This window comes from Triturus cristatus, chromosome 4_1 (assembly GCF_964204655.1).
Source record: "Triturus cristatus chromosome 4_1, aTriCri1.1, whole genome shotgun sequence".
In the NCBI taxonomy this organism is placed as follows: Eukaryota; Metazoa; Chordata; class Amphibia; order Caudata; family Salamandridae; genus Triturus; species Triturus cristatus.
The window spans coordinates 218305655-218332505 of record NC_140585.1 but is presented as its reverse complement, the minus strand read 5'-3'; the positions used below and the strand labels follow the sequence as shown (position 1 = coordinate 218332505).

At 48.0% G+C, this 26851-nt stretch overlaps 1 long non-coding RNA gene across 2 annotated transcripts in view; it reads left to right on the top strand.

Moving 5' to 3' along the window:
* The first annotated feature begins 297 nt into the window (after positions 1-297).
* LOC146854113 (uncharacterized) overlaps positions 298-26851 on the top strand; it is a 91036-nt gene continuing 64482 nt past the window's right edge. For both annotated transcript variants that reach the window (XR_014980734.1, XR_014980735.1), the window contains exon 1: positions 298-828. This is a non-coding gene — a long non-coding RNA (uncharacterized LOC146854113). The remainder of the gene's footprint in view (positions 829-26851) is intronic.

Here is a 26851-nt window from a genome sequence, read left to right as displayed (position 1 = left end):
CCAACATCAATTTCGCGAAGTATTACTGTTTTATAGTCATTGGGACACCTATTGCCCTCTTTCTTAAGTTTAATGCCCCAATCCCAATGTTAATTATAGAAATACCCTCATCTCTTGTTGTCTGTTGAGTCTTATTGCACCTCGCTAGTGGTGGCTTAAGCGCATATGACCGAATGGCATCTGGAGACAGAACAAGCCTTGCTGATTCCACTGACTCTGTTGTTGCCGCCCCGCCTGCCTGAACTTCACGCTATGCTACGCCGCGCTGGGACGCAAAGGATGCGTCCAGCGGCAAAACTAGCGCAGGACTAGTGCCGCCCACCGGAAGCTGCGATCCGAGTCGTGGGATGCAGGACGCGAGCAGATAGGCGCGCCGCGTACTGGCACTTTGACTTTTGATTCGGCAGACCCAAGGGAAATACCGGGTCTCGCCGTAAATCGCGGGAGAAAAAGAACCGCGGGAGCTACAAGAAAAGGTTCACAGAAGAAAGGTGTAGTTAAACTGTACCTATGTGTGGTTAAATTACATTTCAAAACATGCCCTGACTGCCCAGAAGGAATCAACGTGCTGGAGTAGGCTGGAGTAGGCAGGAGAAGGTGGACAGACAGACCAGGAGAGAGAAAGTTGGAGAAGGCTGGGAAGTAGGTGACCCAGAGCACCCAAGGAGTTATTCTAAGCCTGGAGTGGAGTTACAGAACTGCCCCCCACTGCGGAAGGAAAGAGGCATAGGGGAGGCCATCAGGTCACCGATTTGGAAAAGAAAATTAAAAAGTACAAAACTTCAAAAAGCAAATTGGCAGGCATGGCGGGATAAAGGCACGACAGAGGTAAGTGCATGAATGATTGCATGAACGATTGCTGTACCCCAATGCCCTTCTAAGTATTCATTAGCTGGTAAATTTGGCTGATTAGGGGGCAAGGGAAGGGGGAATAAGCAAAGAAAGTGCAAGGCAGAGTTTTAAAACTATAACGCACAGTAAAATTGGAGTAAACAAGTGAGTAATAAAAACAGATTCGCTATACCTAAGGGACGATGGCACCAAAAAGGAAGCAAAAAACTCGCAAGGAGCCTATGGAGGAAAGCCCCGGGAGGAGAGAGCTTTCTGGGGAGGTCAGGATCCTAGAAGAGAGTCAGGAGAGCCAGGCCAGTCCCAGAGAAAGAACAAAAGGGGCGCCTCAAAAGAGAAAAAATAAAAAAGCCATTAAGAAGACCCTGCAAGAAATTAAGGGAAGTATGTCAGCTACCAAAGCCATAAAGGACTTTTTTTTTTTTTTATTTTTTTTATTTTTAAAACCTTTATTTAGCACTGTGTACAATACAAATACGGGCCTACAACCATCCGGCCGGCCTCGACACTTCTGAAGCTTGATAGCAAAGTATATGTCCACTCGGTGGCACGGCAGCACATAGAAGCATACGACCTATGTTACAGTAAATCCACGTGCACCGAGTGGCAGGAGACAGCAAGGTTAATTTTAAAAAATTTTATGTAAGGAGATACAGAAACTAGAACGGATCAGTGTACAGAACAGACGATCATATGATAAATGGGTAACAGCCAACAGGAGAGTCAACTAACAGTGAACACATCTAAAATGGCGGCACAAAACTATAATACCAGGATATAGATACGCAGCGAGGTGTGCCTCCCAGCCGCTACCCTCCTAACAGCAGTCCCCCCCCACTGACCCTAGAAAAAGACGTAAGAAAAGGACGGAAAAAAGAAAAAGAAGGCCCATAGAGATAAAAAAATGTGCCGAAGAAGACCCCCCACCCTACACGCATGCCGAGGCTATGGCCTACCCCCCCCCTAGCTACGTGTCTGTCGCCCCACAGGAACCCGAAATGTAGAATTAAGAAAAGAAGAAAGGAAAAAGAACCATAGAAAAAGAAGAGTGCACTACCCTATTACTCCCAGGAAAAGGAAAAGCGGGGAGGAGCCCACCCCACTGCCGAACTCTCGGACTCCCGCGCCGCCCGTACCTCCTGCGCCATGTACAGCACAGTATCAAAAGACCCACGTAAACCCGGTGGTCCCGAATCAATACCCCCCAGCACTTCAGTACTTCACAAGTCTGCCCCCCGGCAGAAGAAGGAAACAGGGGGCGAAATCACAGCAACATGTAGCAAAAAACAGGTCATTAAAAACTACTCAGCCAATATAGCAAAACGTGTATCAGTCCAGGTCCCCGTCCGCCGATCCAACCAAAGCGACAACGAGCCTGCCATCACCCCTGTCCGGACCGGCAGATGTGGTTCAGGCCCGTCCATTGCTGCGAGTCACCTTCAGCCAGGACAAAGAGACAAGATGGCCGCTCTCGAGGAAAGGGGACAATAAAGCCGTATCGTACCGCAGGGTCCCAAACGCAGCAGTAACATGCCACAGAAGCTCCAGCGATAGGTGCCTTAAGGGTAACATCTGGCAAGGGAAGTGAAAGGCTAGGTCTCAACAGGTAGTTCGTAGGCAGAGTCACAGCGTTCAAAATGGAGGGTGTCCCTGCAACTGTATCCGTGTCGATGGGTTGACGCGTTACATTGTAGCCAGGAGGACTCCGCGCCACCGCCCCTCCGCTCTGCAACATTGTTTCACCTCCAGGAGAAAACATGGGCGGCGGGGGATCCTCCAGCCGGGAACGTCCCGTTGCGAACAGTGCCTCATCGATTCTCCGGGTCAGCGCCCAGCAAGTACTCTGCATTGCCACTTTTAACGCCACGAGGGCGGCCAATACATCCCCACAGGTCGGGTCTCTCTGTACCAAGCATCGGTCCGCCCTATCCCGCTGCTCCTCCGATGCGGCAATCAGCTCCGGGGCACATGGGCGCGCAGACCCTGCGAGTCCAGGGTCAGCCAGCGTCTCAGCAAGAAGAACAGGCGCCATCGTCATCTCCACTGCAGGCACTTAGTAGCGGGACAAAAGTGACCATGTATACCGGAGATCCGAGGATGTAGACACCGGAAAAACTTCGTGCTCCACTCGGGAACTGCACAGGGCGAGAGCGCCCCACGGTTGCCGTGAGGACCGGCCGTTCGCCGCAGGAAGACACTCCAAAATGGAGTCCGCTCGCTTTTCTTCAGGGTGGCTGAGGAGAGCTAGTATTAGGGGGCTCCAACGTCGTCCACACCACTGCCAGCGCGGGGGGGAGTCCGACCCGGACGTAAGGGTCCGACTCCAGTCGCACAGCCAGCGTTGTCACCCCCGCGACCACCCGCAGTAATCCAGCTCAGCACCCCGTCCACATCCCTCGGCGTCCAGCGGCGGCCATCCACGCAGGGACCAGGGGGAGCGCCGGAGGTCGAAGCAAACACCGAGTCTGCTACCAAACCCGCCGACAAAGGTGTCAGGAGAACGCCAGTCACTTCAGTGCCGGTAATCCGCGGCGGTAGAGCGGCGCAGGTCAGGAGAATTGATCAGGATTATCAAAGGAAGCCAGACGGTCCACGGAGCCGGGAGCTCAAGCGTCCGTCCCGTCGGCCATCTTGGCTCCTCCCCCCATAAAGGACTTTTTAGGTAAACATTACAAAAGTTTAGATTTATCTACGAAGTCCATAGAAGCAGAAGCGGAGCGACAGAATGGGAATGGCATGGTAGAATCTCCTGAAGAATTATTGGCGGCATCATTCCTAATAAACCACTCCCTTCGGAGTCAAAACGATCTAGTAATAGCACCGCGTCTGTCATCATCCCCCAAATTATTTGCGATGCAAGCACATGAATCAGAGACCTCAGGCCAAATGGAGAACATCAGTCAAGGGTCAAGAACCGACTGGGGGGACTCACCAAATATATCGGCACTACATTTAAAAGGGACAAGAAATCAAATCCAGCAGGAAACATCGAGAATTGAAAGAATAGTCGATCCCGAGAGAACTAGTCTACAAGATCTAGACATTTCCACCACCCCCTCTTCTTCAATGATGGATTTACTATTGATGCTTCAAAAAACCCTGCAGGGATTGTTGGAAGTTACAATGCTAAATAATGGGGTTCTGAAAACGCAAAAGCTTTATCTGAAAAAGACTGAAGAGGAACTGCAAGGAATTAGAGGTCAAATGCCATACATGATGAGACCAGTAGCAGACGCCCAGCGTATAGAACAGAAAGAAAGCATAGAAACAGTAGAAACCCCACATAATGTATATATGTCTAAGTGCCCGATGTTGATAAAAAGAAGAGGGGAAAACCCAAGATATAGTTTCTTGAACAATAGGGGTCATCTTAAAAGAAAGATACGCAGAAAGAGGGAAACTAAAGCAGAAACAATGGGAAAAATAAAGGAAAAGGAGAAAGAGGTAAATTTAAAAATTCCCGCACTGGCAATGCTACCTGCTAAGACCCCCAAGAGCCGAGGGCAAGAGGAAGGGCCCCAAAAATCAAGTAAAGAAACAGAGTAGCAAGGGATCTAGAAATGAGCAATTAAAAACTAAACCCACAAATACAAAACACATAGTAAAACTAAACTATGAGGGACATAATATAAATCTTCAGAAGAACCAAAATCAAGAAAAATCAGCCCCGCAACGAGGTAAAATAGAAGTAAAAGGTAAAATGGGGAATGTTATGTGGAAAAACACAGAGCAGGCAGGTATAGAAGCTCCCAAGACCTGGATAGTGGTAGGAAGTAACAAATGGTTGTATTTTGAACCTGAGCAAACTGAAAAAAAGGGAAAGAAAATAAGGAAGATTATACCTTTAAATAGGTCTCAAATCCTATTCTCATTCTCTAAATGCCCTAGTCTGAGGGGTATAGGAACAAAAGATCTGAGACATGTGGGTTTTATAGAAAACATAAATGGAAAGGAGATCACAAGATTACTATTCTACTCCGACCTGGTAAAAATGGCAATCTGGAAAGCGGTGAGCGAGATATGCACCAGGAAGGTATACGGCTAATCCCAGAGAAAGAAGTAAAGGGAAATGCCAATCAGGAAGTAGCTTTCTAAAATGTCATGCAGGACTAGGAAAGAGACAGGTGAGGCTACTAGAGGAAAATGAAGACGGGGGAAACACTTTGAATGTAATAGTCAATAACTCAGTAATTGATAACTCTTGGGGTAACTGGAGCCAAAGAAGTAGCCCTGCAGGAACCTCTCAGAGGTACAAGGATGTAATGGATGAAGATGGAGGATTAAGCGAGGTGGAATAGGATGAAGGAGTGCCGCATAGCCTTAATCTCTTATCGTGGAATATAAATGGACTTGGAGATATAATAAAACAAGAATGTATAAATAAGCTAGCAAATAAAGTGGAAAGAAACGTATATGCAATGGGAGAATGATACAGAGTATGGAATTGAGCTGGTACATTTTAAAGATGATATAGATTCTCTATGTGAAAAGTATGACTCGGATATATTTTTTATTTTGGGGGATTTTAATCATAAATTGTACCCAAAGAAGGTAGACCTCTGGCATAGGGATATACTCGATGCATATGAAATAAAACAAGCAATTTTTCCAGCCTGTGAAACCTTAAGACAGGATAAAGATCTGGGAAATTATCTAGGGGCGAAGGGTCTTTTCTGCCTGAATGGCAGATTTGGAACAGATCGCCCAGCAGAGAAAACATTTAAAATAGGCCCCCAAAGCTGGACGATGAGGATTGGCAGGCGGCGGTTTCCTCCCCTAAGGTGGTGGCCATCCCGGCGCGTCTGCGGCTGGTTCAATTGAAGATCCTCCACAGAATACATAACAGGGACTAGATTGGTACACATGGGGTGGTCGGATGCTGGGGATTGTAAACGGCGGTGTGGCCTAACCGGAACATTTATGCACATCATCTGGGAATGCTCACATGTCAGCCTCTTTTGGCGTCAGGTGAATGACACAATTAACAAAGTATTGCATGTCTCCCTCCACCCCGAGGTAAGAAGGTGCCTCCTGAACATCTGGGAGCCCACGGACTTAAACACGTCGCAAACCCAGTGGGCCACTCTGGGGTACATGCTGGCTAAACGAAGTATAGCTCAATTGTGGGGGGCAGCTCACGCACCCAGGTTGGAGGATTGGGAGAAAAATCTCGATTGGTGTATGTTTAGACAAAAGACAGTGTACTTGGCAAGAGGGTGCCCTAGGAAGGGTCACTTATTTGGAACCCGTGGAACACTTTTAGAGGAGAGATATGCACACCACCTCGAAATGTTGACCATGATGACTCTATTTTGCCGTGATGTTCCACTCATATGTACTGTCTGTATATCCTTCCATTCATGCATGATGTAAAATATAAACTGCTTGGCTCCTCTGTAATGTACCATTCACCGGTTATTGTTTAATAAAAAGAATGGTTAAAAAAATAAAAAATAGGCACACAAAATTGCCCAATAGACTATGTCTTTATGTTTGCTTGGAACTTTACTCTTATAAGGGAATTTAAGATACTTCAGAAAGAAGGCAGTGACCACAATCCCCTGCAGTTGAAGATTCAAGGGGGAATCCCGAAACCCCGAGATAAAGTAATCTCACAACAAGTTGAATACCCCAAGAGAGTGACAACTAGATTAACCGAAGAGTATATGGAAAAACTAGGAACATTTCAACATAAGGTAGTCTTGGGAGACATAGGGGGCCAGAATGTGGAATGGTATGAGGGAAAAATAGACCAAGTGGTGCAATGCCTTCGAACTGAATTAAAAAAAGACAAAACAAATCAACATATAATCCCTATTAGACAACCTAAATGGTTCTCTGCAGACTGTCTAAAGAAAAAAAGAGAGATAAGGAAAGTAACAAGAAGCATTAGTAAAAAGCACGATCTGAAGATACAAAGTCATCTTAATAAATTAAAAAGAGAATATAAAAATATAATTACAAATGCAAAAAGGGTGTATAAAGACAAATGCTGGGAAACTCTACTGGAATCTATTGAATCAGAAAATATAAGACAGTTCTGGAAGCTGGCAAAAGTAGCAGCTGATCACCCAGTGGGGGCAATGAACTGTGTGGTAGACGAGGCAGCATGGGAGAAGTACCTGAAGGAATTGTATGGCCCTCGCAGAGATCTAGAAGTGGAAGAGCCCCAGCCATGGCAAGATCCCCAACCATGGCAAGATCTAATGGAAGAACTAAAACCAGACTTCACAGAACAGAATGTAAAAAATACAATAATGAAATTAAAATTAACAAGAGCAGCAGGACCAGACAATCTCCCAGCAATAATAATAAAGTCACAGATGAAGTGGTGGGCGAGATTTTTTTCTCAAATGTTCCTGGTAATCTTAGCGGTAGGGAAAATACCAAAGAATTGGAAGGGAGCTGTAATAAGACCAGTTCATAAAAAAGACAATATGAATGCACCACAAAACTATAGGCTGATTAATTTGCTAGACATAGGAGAAAAAGTCTTTTCAAAAATAGTTCTGTATAGACTAAAGGACTGGGTGGAGGAGTTCTCAATTGTACTAGTTGAACAGGGGGGCTTCAAAGAAGGCCACTCCACGGTTGACCACTGCTTCGCCTTGTGGGCAGTAGCGCGCAAGTCAATAGAACAAAATGGTAAGCTGTGCTGCTGTTTTGTTGATTTTCGAGCAGCGTTCGATTCAGTTGATCGGAACTGCCTCTGGGAAGCCCTTGTAAACAAAAATATCCCTGAAGGCTTGCTTGCGATAATAAAAGAGCTACATAGTGGAAATTGGGCACAAGTGATTAGAGACACAGAAGGGTCATTGACGGCAAAAATAACAATCGAGAATGGCCTTAGACAGGGCTGTGTGTTGGCCCCTCTGCTATTTGCCATATTTTTAGCAGATCTACCAGCAACCCTAGAGGTTGAAAGAAGTGCAAGCCCGAGAATGGATGGAAATAAAGTGTCCTGCCTATTGTATGCAGATGATCTGGTAATTTTGGACCAGACCGAAATGGGCTTCCAAAGAAAGCTAAATGCCTTTAGTGAATACTGCGAAAGGAAATTTTTAACTGTAAATATCGAAAAGACAAAAATGTTATGCTTTGGAAAAAAATATATTCGATTTAATTGGTTTTTAGGAGACTTGAAATTGGAAACAGTGAATGAATATCGCTATCTCGGGATGTGGTTTGACAGGTCTTTAAAGTGGCACACTCACATAGAAGCCCAGAAAGCGAAAGCCTTCACATTGATCTGTGGACTGAAAAAATGTAACCGTGATCATAGTAATATGTCTTACAGACCACTGTTAAAGGCTTTCAGCGCAATGATACCCCCACAAGTACTCTATGGAGCAGAAGTTCTTTATTTAAGTGGTAAATGTGATTGGGATTTAGAGGAAGGGAAATGTCTGAAAACATTGATGTCACTACCACATTCGTCAATGATCCAAGCAATAAGAACCGAGCTAGGTACAACTGCTTGGAGTGTACAATCACAAATGGCTTTAATTAGATTCTGGAAACGCTTGGATATAGAGATAGGCCAGAAGGTATCTCAATGGTGCAGAAAAGAGATCCAAACTAGCAACCTAAAATGGGCTAAAGAGAATAGGAAGAAAATATTATTGGCCTGTAAGAACATAAAGGTGAAAATTTGCCAAGAATCCCTGTATGTTGAATTTATTAAAAGCGACTTTAGGAATCCTGGACAAGAAGTCTCTAGACGTGCAGATATGGAATATCTGGCTAAGAAAAAACCTGTGCAATTTATGAGGGATTCATGGCTAAATGAAAATTGGTTCCCTTATTTGGACATTTTACCAAACCATTGGTACAGACAGGAAATCTTAAGATTGAGAATTGGTATAAACCCCTGGTTGGTAAATGAAGAATTAAAAATGAAAATGTTAGATCATGATGGTTATTGTAAGTGCACTCTGGGAACAAAAGGTGATATATTACACATTTTGTTAGATTGCGCAACAATATTAAAGCAGCGTAAATTATATCTCCGCCCAATATTTTTAAAATATTATATAAAGTTACGGACACAGGCGGTGGATTTAATTACAGAAATGCCAAATCTCGAGATCGCGATTGCATTAGGGAACTATATGAAGGTAATTAAAAGTTTCCTCAGAGAGAATTAGCCGTAAATTTTAGAATTTTTAAACCGTCTTAAATTTTAAATAAGGTCAATATAATTTTTTTTTTTAAATGGATGAATTGCATAGTATTTTAAAGTGAGTTTTAAATTATATATAATTCTTATAAATAGGCCTGTTGATCTGCGCAGAAAAGTCACTATTTTTACTCCATTTTTGAAAATTTATTAACTTTTAACATTGAGAATGTATAAATTTGTGCTGTTGAACTCTTATTTTTAACCGGTTTTACTACTGTTTAAAGACCAAGGTCTAAATAAACACTGTTTTAAAATTGAATTGAATTGTTTTCTGTATCCAGTTAAATCCTCCTCACAACATGAAAACTCTCCATTGTCCCCCAAAACATCCCGCTACCAAAACAAGCAGAGCCAATCAGACGTCACTGAACACATACCATGCAGAAGTGTGACATCACTAGCATCTGTCCTTCATTCACAGCAGTTTTACAAACTCTGACCAGACTTTCAAAAGGCGTTGAACTCTCACAACATTTTTAGAGCTCATTTAGGATGTCAGCAGTATTGGAACTCAGCCATTTAAATATGCTCCTCTTTTTCACAGTGCATCCGAATGAGCTGAAGGGAGTTCACTTGTAGAGGATCTTGCTCCCAGATTACTTACTGATCATCTCTCTAGACTCATGCCAAGTTTCAGGCTCTGGGTTTGTCCTGCTCCACTCATAATCAGTAGTAACTGAAGAAAAACAGACAAAGGAAAAATAATGAGGTCAGTGGGAAAACTAAAAGAGGAAACAAAACACAGAGTGAGTCACATGTTTGTTTCAAGGGAGCGTATAGCTTTGGGTATGAACAAGCAATTTGAAGTCAAGACTATATGTAGAGCTTACCCACAACCTACTGCCAAGAATATTATAAGATGTGGTGTTTAGGTTACTTTCAGTGAATGAAGGTAAAAAAAAGTCAAATAGCCAATCATATCATCTCACAGACAATACTCCCTATTGGCATTGTGCTAGCCTGCTGTCATCAGTAAGACACAACCATTATTGCTCGTGAGAGAGTGGATTATTCCTTTGGGAGCAGTCTGGCCCATTGGGAGACGGGCAAGATGCAGCAGGCAGTGGCCTTGGGATCCCTGATGTGCACGTTTTCTTGCCTCATTTGGCCCTGGCCGCCTATTGCTGCCAGCATCCGTGACGATATCGGTGGGTTAAGCTGGGCCCTAGCTGCCACAGACGGACCTTGGGGGTGGCGATGGACGGTGAGGCCTGTGCTGAGGTCATTCGCGTCCAGGCCTGAACCTGATGACCATTTTAGACATTTTGGTCCCTTGCCTGAAGGAACTGTTTAGGGGAAGTGATGTGAGCATGGCCCCCCCTACCTTTGGAGTGGCACCACGTGTCGCAGACTGGCATTGAACAGGGTTAGTGGCACGACGTGTCACAGGCTGGCGTTGACCAGGGTTAGTGGCACCATGTGTCTCAATAAGCCCATATGGAACTATGCCTCACTGATCAAAGGGAGTCTGGTGCTGTTGCCGGTGGCCCGGATTTGGGGTCACTGCCATTCATGACTCAGGACACAGTTTCACACATGGGACCTACTGGGCCGAGGAGTAGGCCTGAGATGGCAGTAGAGTACGTCAACGAAAAAAGACTAAAGCGGACCCGTGTCGTGGAGGCCGTGATGGTCTGAGGAGGCTGCCAAGGTTGCGGGACTCGGGCCTGGAGCTTGAGCCGGAACGTGGTGGGCCCTCCTTGACACACGCCGGTGTCGGCAGGTGACTAGTGAGGCCTGGCTGTGCAGGGGCGGGCCTGACGGGTTAGTGGTCCGGCCAGCACACAGGTTCGCAAGCAACTCCACTCTAGAGGACAGCATAGGCCTCGTGGCGAGGTGAGAGGCGCCACCCAGGCAGAGACGTTGGGCTTTCCGAAAGAGGACCATGCCCAGGGCTACGTGCAACTTATTCACACACCTACGCTGGCGTGGCATACGCCGAGCCATCCCACTCCGGTCACCCTTAGGGGGTGGCGTAACCGGCAAGATTTCCGTGAGGTCACCCACTGGCTGGTGACATGGTTGCGTCCACTTTCCACTACATTCCATACAGCAGAGGTGTATGTCATCATGGATATGGGTGTGTGCTGCATACTGCGATCTGTACAGCACATCTCTGCCACTCTTGGCATTGTGTACTTTCCCAATCATGGTTCTCCTGCATCCTTCACACATGCCTGTTTGCCACCTCTCTCACATTCGGCTGTTGTGTGGCTGAGGTGCAATGCCGTTGACGGCTCATGTTCACGGCTTGGCCAGGTGACCATTGTGAGTTGTTCTGTTGCGTCTGGTGGGTGGACATGTTGTTGTGCATGTTGGTTGTGATTTTGTGACTTGTGCAATGCCAGAGTTGTGATTTGCATGGTTGTGGAGTTGAGGTGAGTGGGGTGTTCATTTGGAACTTGCCAAGGGGCTGTGCATTTCCCTTGGTGCCATCCTGGGAACGCTGGTTGCTGATGGACTGTCGGAGAGGGAGGAATCATGCACACTGGCTGTGTATTTGAAGGCGACATTGTTGGAGGTTCCACGGTGTTCTGTTGTTGCCTGCACATTGGGGTGGGATGTGTGCTTTCTATGGGGGAGGTCTGCCAATGTTGTTTTGGGTTGGCTGGGGTTGTTGCACAGAGGAGCTGTCTCAGAGGTATGGCTGCACCCCTAAGGGTCCAGAATGTTGGATGCTGTGACTGGACTGCACAGGGCGTAATCAGCGGCTGTTGGCTGTGCACTGCATAGTGCATTGTGGATGGTGAAGAACAGCGCTGACCTACCACGTGTGTGGTCTGCAGCTGAAACAGCATCTGGTGTGCTGTTAGCAGTGGCCCCCTGCATATCCAGGGATAGTACCTGCTGGGGGGCTTGGTGGACTGCTGACGTCAGGTGGACTGCTGATGTGCAGTGAGTCTCATTTCGAACATGGTCCTGTGGGGGTGCCCCCTTGAGCTCCTTGGGAGATGCCAGACATGGACAGGAACATCCTGACTAAGGACGTGGTGGCAGACCAGGGCTTGGAGCAAACAACAACACCACCACCAGCATGAAGACGACTATGAGGTGGCAGCTGTGAAAGAGAGGGGGGAGCAGAGACAAAGCAGGTCCTACTGGATATAAAACTTTACCAAATCATGGCAGTGGTCAATTCTAGCAGAGATACTCCTGAAGTCAAAATTTTGGATCTTGGATTACATAGAGATGTTCACAGAAAGAGACACCTTTGAGGAAACCCACCCCATGTTCCTAACGCTGCAACATCAGATGGAGAGACTGGAGTGTAGGTTGGACCTGCTAGAAAAAAGACGCAGAGGGCTGCAATACAAGAAACATTTGCATCGTAGACCTACCTGAAGGAGTTGAAGGGACTGACATGATCAGCTAACTCGGAACTTGGCTCTCCTCGGAAGTGGCAATGCAAGGTATCTCTCAACTCTTTGCCTTGGACATGCTCATAGAGTTCCAGACAAGCTTCCTCCCCCAGGCAACCTGCCTGTTTAGTGGTAGCCCGCCATTCGATTACAGAGATCGTGACCTGATCCTACAAAAAGCTTGCACCCAAGAGAAGCTGTAGGTGAATAGCTCCAATGCAGCAGTTATCCCTGACTATACCCTGGAAGTACAGCACAAAAGAGCGTCATTCCTTGCTCTTAAAAGGGAGCTTAGACAAGGTGGGGTCTGAGATGGTGGTGCTACCACAAATACCCTACCACTTTGCGAACCTTCCCATCTCGATAGCAGTTTTGGTTTAAAGCAGTGAATACACTGCTAGGAGACCTGATCTAGGATGAAGACAGACATAGGTTGTTGCTGACCACTCTACAGCATATTACTGAATTGGGAGACATTAGTGCCCCCAATTTTGAGCTACACAACCTAGCTGCCCAGCTGCAAAGGATAGTCCAATGGTTGAATGGACACGGATTATCCGAACTGGGCCAGATGGGGAGCAGGCAATGAGAGGGCACATTTATTGTTCTGATGCTGGGCGTCAAGCTGCAAGAGCCCAAACCAGTAAACTTGTGCCCATCGCTCTCTGATGCTGGTGAAGGGCACTGCTAAAAATGGCACCAAACTTAGCATATGCCTCTACAATTCCCTTGGTAGGCATCCCAACAGCGCAAGTCAGTTATTTTACTGTGCGGAGAATGCGAGAATAAACAAAATGTAGGGCTTCTTATGGTGGGCAACTGCTGCACTTAGGGTCGACTACAAGAGTTATGCGCCCTCACTGAAAAAAACTCCCAGAGTCACAGTTCTTTTTTTTTTTTATTCTTATTTTTTTTACATTTTTATTAAATAACATAACAGTGCAGATCTGCATTTGTTACAACAGCATCATATAGTTTTCTTTACAGTCACTTAGTCAAATCAATTTTATCGCGATACATCTATATTCTCACACCCTTACACGTCTCCGTCCGACTCACCATCATGTTCTGGGGGTGAACACATTTCTCCTCTATGTGTGTTCCACTTTCCCCACACCCTAGCCCATTTGCGAGGGCATCCTCGGTTTATAAAGGTGTCCTTCTCCGCTACCATGACCATATCCATATCTCTATACCACTGTACTATTGTTGGTAGTGTTCCCACACACCATTTCTGCGCTATGTTCCTTTTGGCTATCATTATGCCAGTTGTGGCCCAAAGGCGTTCAGAATGGTTAAGGTCTGTCGGACCCCAGACTTTAAGAAGACAGCACTGGGGCTCGACTGGAACCTGCATCCCAGTGACTTCTATAATCGTGCCTATCACTTCCTCCCAGTAAGGCATACGTTTCGGGCATTCCCATAACGTGTGATAATATGTACCGACCTCCCCGCAGAGGCGCAAACAATTAGGTTCAGGAGGCCTCCCCATCTTGTGTAGTACCGTCCGTGTGAAGTAGGTCCTATGTAATATTTTAAACTGCACCAGGCGTAATCTGGAGGAAATTGCCACTTCTTTAGGTGAAGCTAGTGCCTCTCGCCAATCGGGATCATCCATATCTCCCACTTCAGACTGCCAAAGTTCCCAGATAAGGGGGTACGGTCGATTATTGATAATTTTTTTATATGTCAGGGATGTCGCTTTTTTTTTGGAGGTGATTGGTGAGCAGTCGGTCCTCTAAGGGGGAAGCCACCGGAAGCGTCGCCTCCGCGGGGACTGCTGCTTCAATTGCATGTTTGATTTGGGTGTATCGGAACCTTTCATCTAGAGCCATGGAGTACTGTTCCTGCAGGTGAGTGAAGCTGACCACTTTCCCCTTTTGCCAAAGATCCCCCAGTCGGGAGATGCCAATTAAATCCCAACTGTGTAATCCTTTACTATTGCCCAGTGTTCCTAGTTTACGTGCGTCCCATAATGGTGTATGTTTCGTGAGTATGTCAGTCCATCCCAAATGCCTATTTACTGTGTGCCAGATGTGGACAGTATGGGACGCCGGGCCGATAAGGCCTTGGATTTTCTGTGTATTGTAGAGTGCTCTATTAAAACCGCCTTTCCCTAGAGTCAGTCTGTCAAGGTGGTAAGCCGGGTCTAAATCTGGCACGTGAAGCCATTGATTAATGACTGTAAGTTGTGAGGCCCAGTAGTAGGCCTTGATATCCGGAAGAGCAATCCCACCATCATACCAGCTCCTCACCATTTTCGTCGCAGCCACTCTCGGCGGCCTGCCATCCCAGAGGAGGGAGGCTATCTCAGCGTTTACTGCTTTAAAATATGAGTCTGGGACTGGATAAGGGGTATTATGCAGGGCATATAGAAATCTGGGCAAGGCCATCATTTTAAAAAGAGCCGCCCTGCTCAAAAGTGAGAGCGGCAATGACTTCCAGTGTCGAATATCGCGTTTTAATCGTTGCAGGGGGGCTTGTAAATTCGGTGTCAGGAAAGTCACGGTCCGAAGTAATATGTATGTCAAGTTATTTGAAAGTGTCTGTGACTATCTGGACCTCACAGTCTTTTGGGAGATGCGGGGGCGTTCCGTGTAGCAGACTTATCCCAGTTGATGGCATAGCCGGATACAGAGCCATATACAGCGTAGATATTAAGCAGTGCATGCAGCGGCCTCGTGGGTGAGGCTATATATAATAACATATCATCCGCATACAAGGAAATGCGGTCTTCCCAGTCCTCCCTCCATTTCAACCCTCGAACCATGGGGTCCCATCGTATCCATGCCGTCAGCGGCTCTAGAACCAACGCACACAGCAGGGGTGATAATGGGCATCCCTGCCTTGTACCTTTCCCCAGGGTAAATTCCCTCAATATGTGACCATTAGCGACTACGTGCGCCACCGGATCTGTATAGAGTAGACGTACCCATGAGCAGAACTTCGGCCCGATCCCCAAATGTTGAAGGACCGCAAAGAGGAAGGCCCACTCCACCGAATCGAACGCCATCCGCGCATCCAAGGATAGGACCGCCGCGTCTTCCTGAATAGTGTGTTTCCGACTTATTACACTTTGGAGGCGTCTAAGATTCAGGGCTGTGTTCCTACCCGGCATAAAGCTGGATTGGTCCGGGTGTATTAATGTGCTGAGATGGGGAGTAAGTCTGAGTGCCAGTGTTTTAGCTAAAATGTTCCCTTCGGCATTGATTAAGGAGATAGGGCGATAAGACGCGCAGTCCTCCGCTGACTTCCCAGGCTTATGAATGGCTACAATGGTTGCCAGTCTCTGGTCTCTAGGGAGTGTCCCTATTTCGCGACTGGCTTCGAACATTTGCAGCAAATAGGGGGTTATTTTGTCCGCCATGTGCTTATATAATTCCATTGGGATTCCATTAGGACCGATGGCTTTACCGGATTGTATTTGGGAAATGGCCAGTTTGAGCTCATCACTGTAAGGTCTGCTTCCAGAGTTTCGGCATCTTTAGACGTGAGCCGAGGCATATGAATATCATGAAGGAATGCAAATGCTTCTTGTACAGTTTTGGTGTTTGTGGAGGTGTATACTTGCTCGTAGTGTCTTGCTAATGTGTCCACTATGTGTTGCGGGTCGGACGTGAGTGCACCATTTTCAGTTCTAATCTGTGCTATCCATCTACGCGCTCGATCTTTTTTGTCAAGCCATGCCAGGAGTTTACCTGCTTTGTCTCCTGACTCATAGACCCGGTGTTGGACCGCCTGCAAATGAGAGTGAGCGGCAGCCACAAGTTGGTCTTTATAGTCTTGTGTTTTGACGCGTAGGGCATGCATTGTCTCATCTGTGGGGGAGACTGCATGTTGGGATTCTAGGTTTTGTACCTCCTGCTCTAAGGTTTCTATTTCGTTCCGTCGTTCCCGTTTGTGTCCCTCTATCAGAGAAATAGCTTGGCCTCTTAAAACTGTTTTGTAGGCTTCCCACAGCGTTAGAGAAGAGGAGACTGAGGATTCATTTTCTAGGAAGTATTGTGTGGATGTCGTAGTTAAGGATTTCATGATCTTTGAGTTGAGGAGGAACCCTGGATAGATGGGGTATATGCGTCTCTGAGTAGCGCAGTGGGCACGGAGCTCTGTCTTCACCGGGGAATGGTCAGAGATCCCTGTGGGTAAGTGTGTGTTGTTCCTATCTTTCCTATATCGTCCATGGCTACTAATATGTAATCTATGCGGGAAAGGCTATTATGCGCCCCCGAATTAAATGTATACTGTCTCCCCTTAGGGTTTTGAAGCCTCCATGTGTCCAATAAAACATGTGCCTCTAAGAAATCCGCCAGTGGGGAACTGGCGCGATGTTGCGGTCTGTTAGGTGCGCGGTCCAGTGTGTCAGTCACAGTCAAGTCTTCTCCTATTACGAAGTCTCCGTCAGGTAGGGTAAGGAGAAATTTGCCCAAATCTTGAAAGGCGGGAGAGTGCAAAGCTGGGGGGATGTAGACAGATACTACGTTATACATTCGACCCTCCCATTGCATCAATAATGCCGCAAAGCGACCTAGGTCATCCTTAACCCCTTCGCTGCCAGGCCTTTTCCCCCTCCTGTGCCAAGCCTTTTTTTGGCTATTTGGGGTAGTGCGCGCTTAGGCCCCTGTAACTTTTTGACCACATTAGGTATCCACGCCAAATTTGCGTCCTTTTCTTCCAACATCATGGGGATTCTAAAGGTACTCAGGGTTTGTGGATTCTCCTAGAGGGGTCACAGAAATGAGCCAAAATACAGCAAAAGTTTGTTTTTTTTCCGGAAAAATTGGAAAAACGGGCTGCAAATGTTATCAAAAAAGGGTTTGTGGGGTTGAAATCACCATTTTCCCAGCTTTTCGGGGTTACCAGACTTTTGACAGAAACCCAACATTTTTTACACAGTTTTGGCATTTTTCTGGGACATAGCCTAAGTTTGCTATTTTTTGTGCTTTTGACCTCCTTCCAGTTAATGGCAGAAATGGGTACAAAAGCAATAATGGATCCTGGAAAGCTATACATTTTCGAAAAGAAGACAAAATTCTGAATTCAGCAAGGGGTCATTTGTGTAGATCCACAAAGGTTTTTTTATAGACACAAACAGTTAAATATAGGATAAATTGAAAATTAGTTGAAAAAAACTGCCTTTTGTGTCAACGTTTTTACCTGTAACTTCTTCTAATTATGACTACTCTTTGAAAGCAATATACCGTTGCATCCGCTGGACATTACTGGTTGTGGGGATATATAGGACTTGTAGGTTCACCAAGAACCCGACGAACCCAGAGCCAAAAACTGAGCAGTAACTTGCAATGTTTTTTTTATTATGTACCGGGTATATAGTAATTATTCCATAAAAAAGTGTACATGGAAAAATAAGTATGAACGACACTTATGTATTTCTGAAATGGGAACAAAATATAAAGTTTAGAAACAGTAGATATTTGCACATTTCTGAAATTGGGAATACTCATACTAGCATGAGAATTATCAGTCATTTTTTAGAATGACTTCTTTTTTACACAATATCTTTCATTTGGAAGGCAGAAATGCATCGAAAGTCAATAGATAATAACAGTTCCTTTACAAATCTGAATTACCCTAACTCTCCCGATAAAAATGGTACCTCACTTGTGTGGGTAGGCATAGTGCCCACGACAGGAACCGGCGCAAAACGCAACGTGCTCACAACTCAATATCGCAGTGAAAATTTACCCTTTTTTTGCAAAGTGCCTAGCTCTAGTTTTTGAACCCTAGCTCTGTGGGCACCTTGGGAAATGTTAGACCTGGCACCTTGGCGTGAGTCTCCCTTCCTCTTTTTGTCGCTGTGCCTCATGTGTATTATGGTGTTGGCCGCTCAGAGCACTGTGCCACTGCCAACCAGTGCCACAGTGCAAGTGCTCCCTATGTAAATTGTATATGTTGATTGAAATCCATGATTGGCCTATTTGGTTTACTATCAGACCCCAGTAAAGTGCACCAGGAGTGCCAGGGCGTGTAAATACAAATACCGCTGGTGGACTCGCAGCACTGATTGTGCCACCCACAGAAGCGGCCTAGTAAGATGTGTCTAGGGTCTGCCACTGCAGAACCCGCGTGCAGTCTGGTACTGTCGCGCTGACTGCGCAAGTGCCCCCACTTGCCAGTCCCTAAACCTTCCCTTAACTTCATATCAGTCACCCCTATGGTAGGCTCAAGGGCAGGGTGCGTTGTAAGTATAAGGTAGGACAAGCCCTGATGTATGGCCTGTCCTCATAGTGAATTACCGCCATATTCGTTTTTCACTATGTAAGGCTACCCTGTTCTCATAGGCCAGAATGGGCTGTTAAGATCGTTACATCCTATGATCCTAACAGGCCCAGGGAACATGGTAGGAGATCGAGTTTAGTATGCCTGAACTCAGAATAATAATGTACACCTTCTCGTGAGGTTTCTTTTAATATTCCGCGTTTGCAAATGCCGCTTTTAGAAAGCTGGCCTTTGCTTGCCTAAACCATTTCAGCCGCCTCTGCGCGATGTGTATCTGCTGTCTGGCTGCGTGAGTGACAGGACTGGAAGTACCCAGATGGGCGGGGCCAGGTAGGCCAGTAAAGAATAGGACGATCGCCAGGTAGATGGGTGGGAGGAGTGCCCCTGAGCTTTGAATAGGGCTGTGCTCTGCCCCCACAATGCCGGCTCCGCCCCCTGTGGAGCATCTGAGGACTCTTGAATGAAAGAGCCTGCATCGCGTAAACAAAGTGCTCCAGAACTGGAATGAGCTAGGCAAGGGCCCCCCTGGCCTGAGAGAACAAAAGAATTATGGTATAAATGAAGGAGCCCTGCTCCTAAGAAATTAGATCCTGCTACAAGACGAACCTCTGCCTGAGGAGAAGGAACCAAGGAACTGTAGGAGGAGTACTGTCCCTGACCTGGGGGATTGGCCTACAGTGGTTGCCCTGCTGCTGAAGGAGAGGAGAAAGACTGCTGATAAACTTTGCTTCAACTTGTGCTGTTTAAGATCTCCAAGGGCTTGTGCGGAACTTGCCCCCTGAACGAAGTCCCAGGACCAGTGGACTTCACCACCGTGTGGGAGAGCAGGAAAACGGACCGTTTTTCCTGCCATCTGGAAGAGAACTGCTGCCGGCGCTTCCCAACCGAAGCGCACTTTCCCTGAAGCTTGCACCCACTGTCCGGCCCAAACAACGTGATTGTGGCCCCTCTACGAGCCGTAGCTCGCACCGCAAAGGAGGGTCTCACCCCGCCTGAGCATCGTGACTATTGGCCCCTACGAGTCGCAACTCGCACCGTGAAGGAAGGCCTGTGACCGTACTTGCTTTGCCCCATACAAACCACATTTGCCTGCGTACGCGCCTTCCCTCTGCTTTGGGGAAAGCTGCGGCGCGTGTGGCAATTCCGTGCGTCTCCCCGGTGAGGAGCGTACGAGTGTTTGTGCCCCGCAACGTGATCTTCAAGTGACCCACCACCGGCACGGTGCGAACGCCGCCACCAGCTGAAGAGTGCCCCCGGATGCCGTCTTCTGAGCCTGCAAACCCAAGGTCGCCGAGTACCGTAGTACGCATCGCCTGGACAACCTCGCATCCCCGCACGGAAAGCTGCGCTGCCATCGCGCCGACTTCCAAAGAATAAGGTACTGTGCCCGATCGCACCTCGAGGTGCACGCTCCCCCTTGGAGCGCCGCCGAGCAAGTGAGACCCGTTCCCCCATCCGAACCGGGAACGAAGTGCACGGACCGTGTAACCATACGCTGAACTAAGAACTCTTTTGACAAATAGTATTGTGGGCCCGTTTTACACGTCATTGGGTCTTGTGATTAAGTCTGCTTATATAAAGAAGTCTATTTTTGATACATCCCGTGTGGAGTCCATTTGTGGGGGTAACATTGAATTGATGTATGTGATCACAACTGCTTAACCATTATGCCTGCGATAACGCCTTGTCTGCTCGCGCCAAGCTACCTAGAGAGTGAGCAGGGGTTATTAAAGGAGTGTAACCCCTTACCCTGACTGGAAGAAAGGTTCCCTGCTTGGCATTGGTACCCACTGGTGCCAACTTGAGAATCTGGATTGTAACAGGAAACCTAGCAAACCTATACATTTTTGAAAACTAGACACCCAGGGGAATCCAGGATGGGGTGACTTGACTGCCTCCCACCAGGGTCTGTTACCCAGAATCCCTTGCAAACCTAAAAAATTGTCAAAAAAAACACATTTTCCCCACATTTCTGTCGTGGAAAGTTCCGGAATCTGCGTGGATCCACAAATTTCCACCCACCCCGCATTCCCCAAAGTCTTACGAGAAAAACGGTACCTCACTTGTGTGGGTCGGCCTAGTGCCCGCGACAGGAAACGGTGCAAAACGCAACGTGGTCACACCTCAATTTCGCAGTGAAAAATGACCCTTTTTTGGCAAAATGACTAGCTGTAGTTTTTGAACCCTAGCTCTGCGGGCACCTTGGGAAACCTAGCAAACCTATACATTTTTGAAAACTAGACACCAAGGGGAATCCAGGATGGGGTGACTTGACTGCCTCCCACCAGGGTCTGTTACCCAGAATCCTTTGCAAACCTCAAAAATTGTCAAAAAAACATATTTTCCCCACATTTCTGTCGTGGAAAGTTCCGGAATCTGCGTGGATCCACAAATTTCCACCCACCCTGCATTCCCCAAAGTCTTACGAGAAAACGGTACCTCACTTGTCTGGGTCGGCCTAGTGCCCGCGACAGGAAACGGCGCAAAACGTAGTGAGGCGACATCAAAATGGCCTATCGCAAAACCACCTGGTTTTGCAAGGGGGGTCACTTGGGTTTTTGGCCCGGTGCTCGGCGGCCATCTAGGGAAACCTATGAAACCCATGCATTTCTGAAAACTAGACACCCGGTGGCTTCCAGGGAGGTATGGCTTGCGTGGATCCTCCAACGTTTCCTTACCCAGAATCCCCTGCAAACCTCAATTTTAGCTGAAAAAATCACTTTTTTCACACATTTTGGTGTGGGAAAGTTGTGGCATCACTGGGCTCACACAAATTTACCACCACCCAGCGTTCTCCCAGGTCTCCCGGTAAAAATGGTGCCTCACTTGTGTAGGAGGCCCAAGTACCCGCGGCAGGCCAAATCGTAGTGAGGCGACATCAAAATGGCCTATCGCAAAACCACCTGGTTTTGCAAGGGGGGTCACTTGGGTTTTTGGCCCGGTGCTCGGCGGCCATCTAGGGAAACCTACCAAACCCACACATTTCTGAAAACTAGACACCCGGCGGCTTCCAGGGAGGTATGGCTTGCGTGGATCCTCCAACGTTTCCTTACCCAGAATCCTCTGCAAACCTCAATTTTAGCTGAAAAAATCACTTTTTTCACGCATTTTGGTGTGGGAAAGTTGTGGCATCACCGGGCTCACACAAATTTACCACCACCCAGCATTCCCCCAGGTCTCCCGGTAAAAATGGTGCCTCACTTGTGTGGGAGGCCCAAGTAACCGCGGCAGGCAAGGACCCAAATCGTAGTGAGGCGACATCAAAATGGCCTATCGCAAAACCACCTGGTTTTGCAAGGGGGGTCACTTGGGTTTTTGGCCCGGTGCTCGGCGGCCATCTAGGGAAACCTACCAAACCCATGAATTTCTGAAAACTAGACACCCGGCGGCTTCCAGGGAGGTATGGCTTGCGTGGATCCCCCAATGTTTCCTTACCCAGAATCCCCTGCAAACCTCAATTTTAGCTGAAAAAATCACTTTTTTCACACATTTTGGTGTGGGAAAGTTGTGGCATCACCGGGCTCACACAAATTTACCACCACCCAGAGTTCCCCCAGGTCTCCCAGGAAAATGGTGCCTCACTTGTGTGGGAGGCCCAAGTACCCGCGGCAGGCAAGGGCCCAAAACGTAGTGAGGCGACATCAAAATGGGGGTGGGGGGAGGCAAGGGAAGGTCTTCCCCTGCCTTCCCAGTAAAAAAAAAAAAAAAAGATCGACCACTCACGGGGGGAGCGCCAGCGCTTCCCCCGTGGGTGGGTGTCATGACGAGATGGTCTTGTCATGGGCACAGCGCCACTGTGCTCCATGACGAGACCATCTCGTCATGGGCACAGAAGGGGTTAAAGATGCGATGGACAATGAGGGGGAATCTCTTTCGCACTAAAACCCCTACTCCCCGGGAACCCGTGGTGAATTCCGAATGGGCCACTAATTGGAACCCCCACCGGTCAAGGGCAGGTGGTGCCCACTAGATGTGTCTCCTGGAGCAATACAACCGCTGGAGAACTACGCTTTAAATATTGGAGCACCAATCCTCATTTTATCTTATCTCCTAGACCATTAACATTCCATGAGATAATCGATAATGTGAATGTGTTGGTGTGGTGTGGCAGTGGATCAGTGGATGTCATTGAGGACATCAGGTCACGTGACGTGTCCAACATCAAAGGGTATGAGAGGCTTATTACTACAGTGACTATACATTATTATTCGCAGATCAGAAACAAATAAATCAACAACCATCAAAACTTCCCCATGCAATACTTCACCCCAATCTGGTCGGAGTATCTTGATACATAAAATATGACAGTGTGCATCTATATAGGGGGTAGGCACGGGACCAGTCCATGTAATGTCCTGCAAACTCCCTATCCTTCCCTATCCCCTGACCCAAAACAATACTCCCCCCCCCCCCCCCCCCCCCTGCTTCCCTGTCTAGTAGGTTTAGAACTAACCACCACCCCAACAGCAGAGTGCTTACAAACCCTGAAATCAAACCCATTAACTGTGGGGTCACGTGGTGCTAGCGCCCAGAAGTCTCCTTTTTCCCGGGCCCACGGCATTCTCAAGGTACATTGAGGAATATCATAGTTCTGAAAGTTCTATTGTTCAGCGGCCTCTTGTCAGCACTACCTAGGCAGACATGGAGAGTCCCCATGTGGTCCTTCAAACTAAAAATTCCCAATCTTTATCTCCACCCATCCCACAAAATAGCAATAATAAGATGATTACCGACCAGCCAGGCCTGTAGTCCTTCATTTTCCGGCACTTGCAGTATCACTGCCAGGAGTGGCAGAAAGGGAGCCTCTGGATCGTGATGGCGAGCGATGACCGCCCATGTGCCTGCGTGAGGAATCTTTAGGATGGTGTTCAGCGGTATGGCATTTCAACTCCTCTCTGCTGTGCTGCCATGTGTGTGGACCCTCTTCTAGCCACCGCTGTGCCTCCTCCGGCGCCGTGAAAAACCATGATTTCTCTCCGTCGATGACCTTCAACTTGGCCGGGAAGAACATAATGTACTTCAGCCCATGTCTCTGAGAGTCCGTTTGATGCCTTTGAAAGAGCGTCTCTCACGTTGCACCTTCAAGGTGAAGTCTGGAAAGAATCGGATCGTTGCATTATCATACTTAAGGTATCCAGCTACCCTTGCGGCTTGCAGGATTGCGTCTTGGTCCCGAGAGTTCAGGATGCGCGCTATGATGGTACGCGGTGGCGCCCCAGGCTTTGGCTTTGGGACCGGGGCTCTGTGTGCTCTTTCAACTGAGAATAAGGGGGATAGTCTTTTAGGCTTTAGATGGTTCAGGATCAGATCTTCGAGGAAGAGGTCCACACTGGGTCCCTCCATCCCTTCCAGCACTCCCACTACCCGTATGTTGTTGTTGCGACGGGCCCTTCCTTCCTGATCGTCCAGACGGAGCGCCATTTCTTTATGGTGGTGAATTAATTGTTGGACTTTATCCTCCAAGTTGCGTGTCGTATTCTGGAGCTCTTCGACGTTCCCCTCCATAGCTGTGACCCTGTCTAAAGTCTTTCTCATGTCCGCTCTCATGAGATTCATCTCTACTGTGACCTTATCGATTTTGGTCTCCAGATTAACGCCAACTGTCTATATCGCTGCCATAATTGAAGCAGGAGACGGTTCCTCTATGAGTGTAGTTTCTTCACTTGTGCCACCCGTTGCCGCAGACTGTCGTGGGACCGCATATTTGTCCATCTTGTTGAGCTGGACCGCCGTTGCAGCACCTTTAGGCTTCATCATAGCGCTCTGTAGCCGCACCCTAAGCGCTACGACGCCGTCAAGGGGAGTCCCACTCTATTGAGTCGCGGCAAGCGCTGTCCCGGAAGCAGGTGTGGTCGATAAATGTCGCTGGACGTCAGTCCGATGTGGTCCGGCTGCAGAGGCGGTCATCTGCCAGCCTGGACTCCTCCACAGCCCCGCATGGCTTCCACTAGGTCCCACCTTGTTCCAGTGTGCCCCCCCCGCAGTCGTGCCACCCGAGTTCCAATTTAGAAGTCACACTGGCGACAAAGGGCCAGAATGACCCGCAGGCGGCAGATCAGTGGCCAGACTGTATATCAGGGTTTCATTGATGGCCTCACACTGTGGTCTGCCCGGCCCGTCCGATCCATACGTGGCACCGGGGGCGGGAGGCAGCCGGGGTAAGGATATAGGCCCGGTGACTTCCTGCCGCGCTGGGGGTGCACTCCTTCCCACCAGCTCAGGTGCCCACGGCTCCACTACAGTGGCAAGTCCCCCAAGTAGCAACAGCTTCGCCCGTTGCCTTGCCCCCACCGGTACAACATTCCTCAAATTATGCCCATTCAGTACTGCAGGCCGGCCTTGGGGGATGGGGGGGGCGCGGGTATAGGGTCCACAGCTCACACGAGGAAGAAGAGGGGAGGGGAAGGTCTCCCACCAGCACCCAGATCCTACCGCCACCGAGGTCCGTTAGTCCTGCAGACAGGCGCCGATCCCAGGGGCGGGGGCTATCTGCACTCACGTGCCATCAATCGAGGGAAGGCCCGCAGCCGCGGCTCCCTCGTAGTTGCCGATCCCGGCCCTGGGTTTCGTTCCGGGCCTCCGGACCACGAGACTCCACCCCTCAGCGACCCGGCCGATCTGCCGCTTTCGATTTCAGGCCTCCGCAGATATTGAAGCCGTAGCGGGAGGCAGGATCCCACAAAGCGGTCCCAGACCCGCTCTGAGTCCCCCGGTGCCGCCTGCTCACCAGCAATGTCCTTGAGATGTCGGATATATGGTCTGATTTTGCTGATCGTGCCGCAGGCCTCTGCGGAGCTCTGGGACTACGCCACCATTACAGTCGGCGCCAAGCCACACCCCCCAGAGTCACAGTTCTTGACCTATAGGGCACTGGTGCACTACCTGTGGTCCTCTGGGAGGGCAACTGTACCAAGCCCAGAACCCATGACGTTCTACAGGTTCTGCTGAACTTCGGCAGCAGATGCAAACTTTTATTCTAGTTGCATAAGTCACTTCAGGTGATGTCTGCCACACCCCTGACAAGGAGGAGAACATACTAGGAGGGCACGATAGGCTGAGACCTGAGGGGCAAGGAGTGGGGAAGCACCTACAGTCCCATCCACATAAGATCTCCGCGACCACTTGTTTCCATTATAAGCAATTTAACTATCTGCACACTAAGCTTACACTCCACGAGTTGGACACCCTTTTTCTGACTTCTGATAAAGTATGTTTGTGATGTAACACACCAAAAGCAGACTTCCTACATATGTTGTGGACATGCGCTTCTGTGAGTAGGTTTTGGCAGGTGGTCACTGTGGATTTTTGGAAGGTATTGAGGGCACCTCTTGCAATAACCATAGAGACCTGCCTGTTGGCCCTGCATTCCTGCCCTCACACTAGGAGGGTGCAGGCCAGGGTTGCGGTCCTAGGATTGTTCCTGACTCATTAAGCCATAGCAATGCACTGGAGATCTCCTGATGGACCCCGACTGCTGTTGGAGGGCTGAAGTCTGTAGATGGGCGGAAGCTGAGGCCACTGCCCTCCAAACTGAAGAACACAGATGATCCACAAACATCCTATAGCGCACCTCTTGAGCGGCCTCACTGATACATTTAACAGGCCCACTACCTGACCCCACAGTATCCTCCTTAGCATTGGACTGGCACATAGATTTCACTTCAAAATACGTTACTTAGGTTATGATTCAGTACTGCACACAGTGTGGCTGCCAAGAACAGTGGTCAACAATGCACACTGTCACTGTGGGGCCAGGCATATGTTATTGTTATTTGTTATTCTTTTGATTCATTCTAGACTACTAATTGATACCACCAATGACTAGCTCTGCTGAAATTGCAGTAATTGAAAAATTGATTGTCTAGAAAATGGTGCAAGCTGATTTATCAGATGTCACACTGCATATGCAACCGAAGCTGTGAAATATGCCTTTAGACATTGATGTATTGTAGTAAAATGAAGAAGGTCCAATCCAGGTAATTTTCCATGTAGGTTTATTGAAGTAAGGAGTTACATAGGGAAGAGCCCCACCAGGAGCAGCCTCACTTCTGCTCAGCCCATCTCCAACTGACACACACACGGACATTCCATTCACCCACATTCTCTCTCCCAGGCACTCAGGCTGAGCAGCAGCAGTATAACACATCCCCTTTCTTTGCAATGTAAAAGAAAGCATGCTCACATGCATTATACACGTTGCAAGATATACAAAAGTTGACAATTG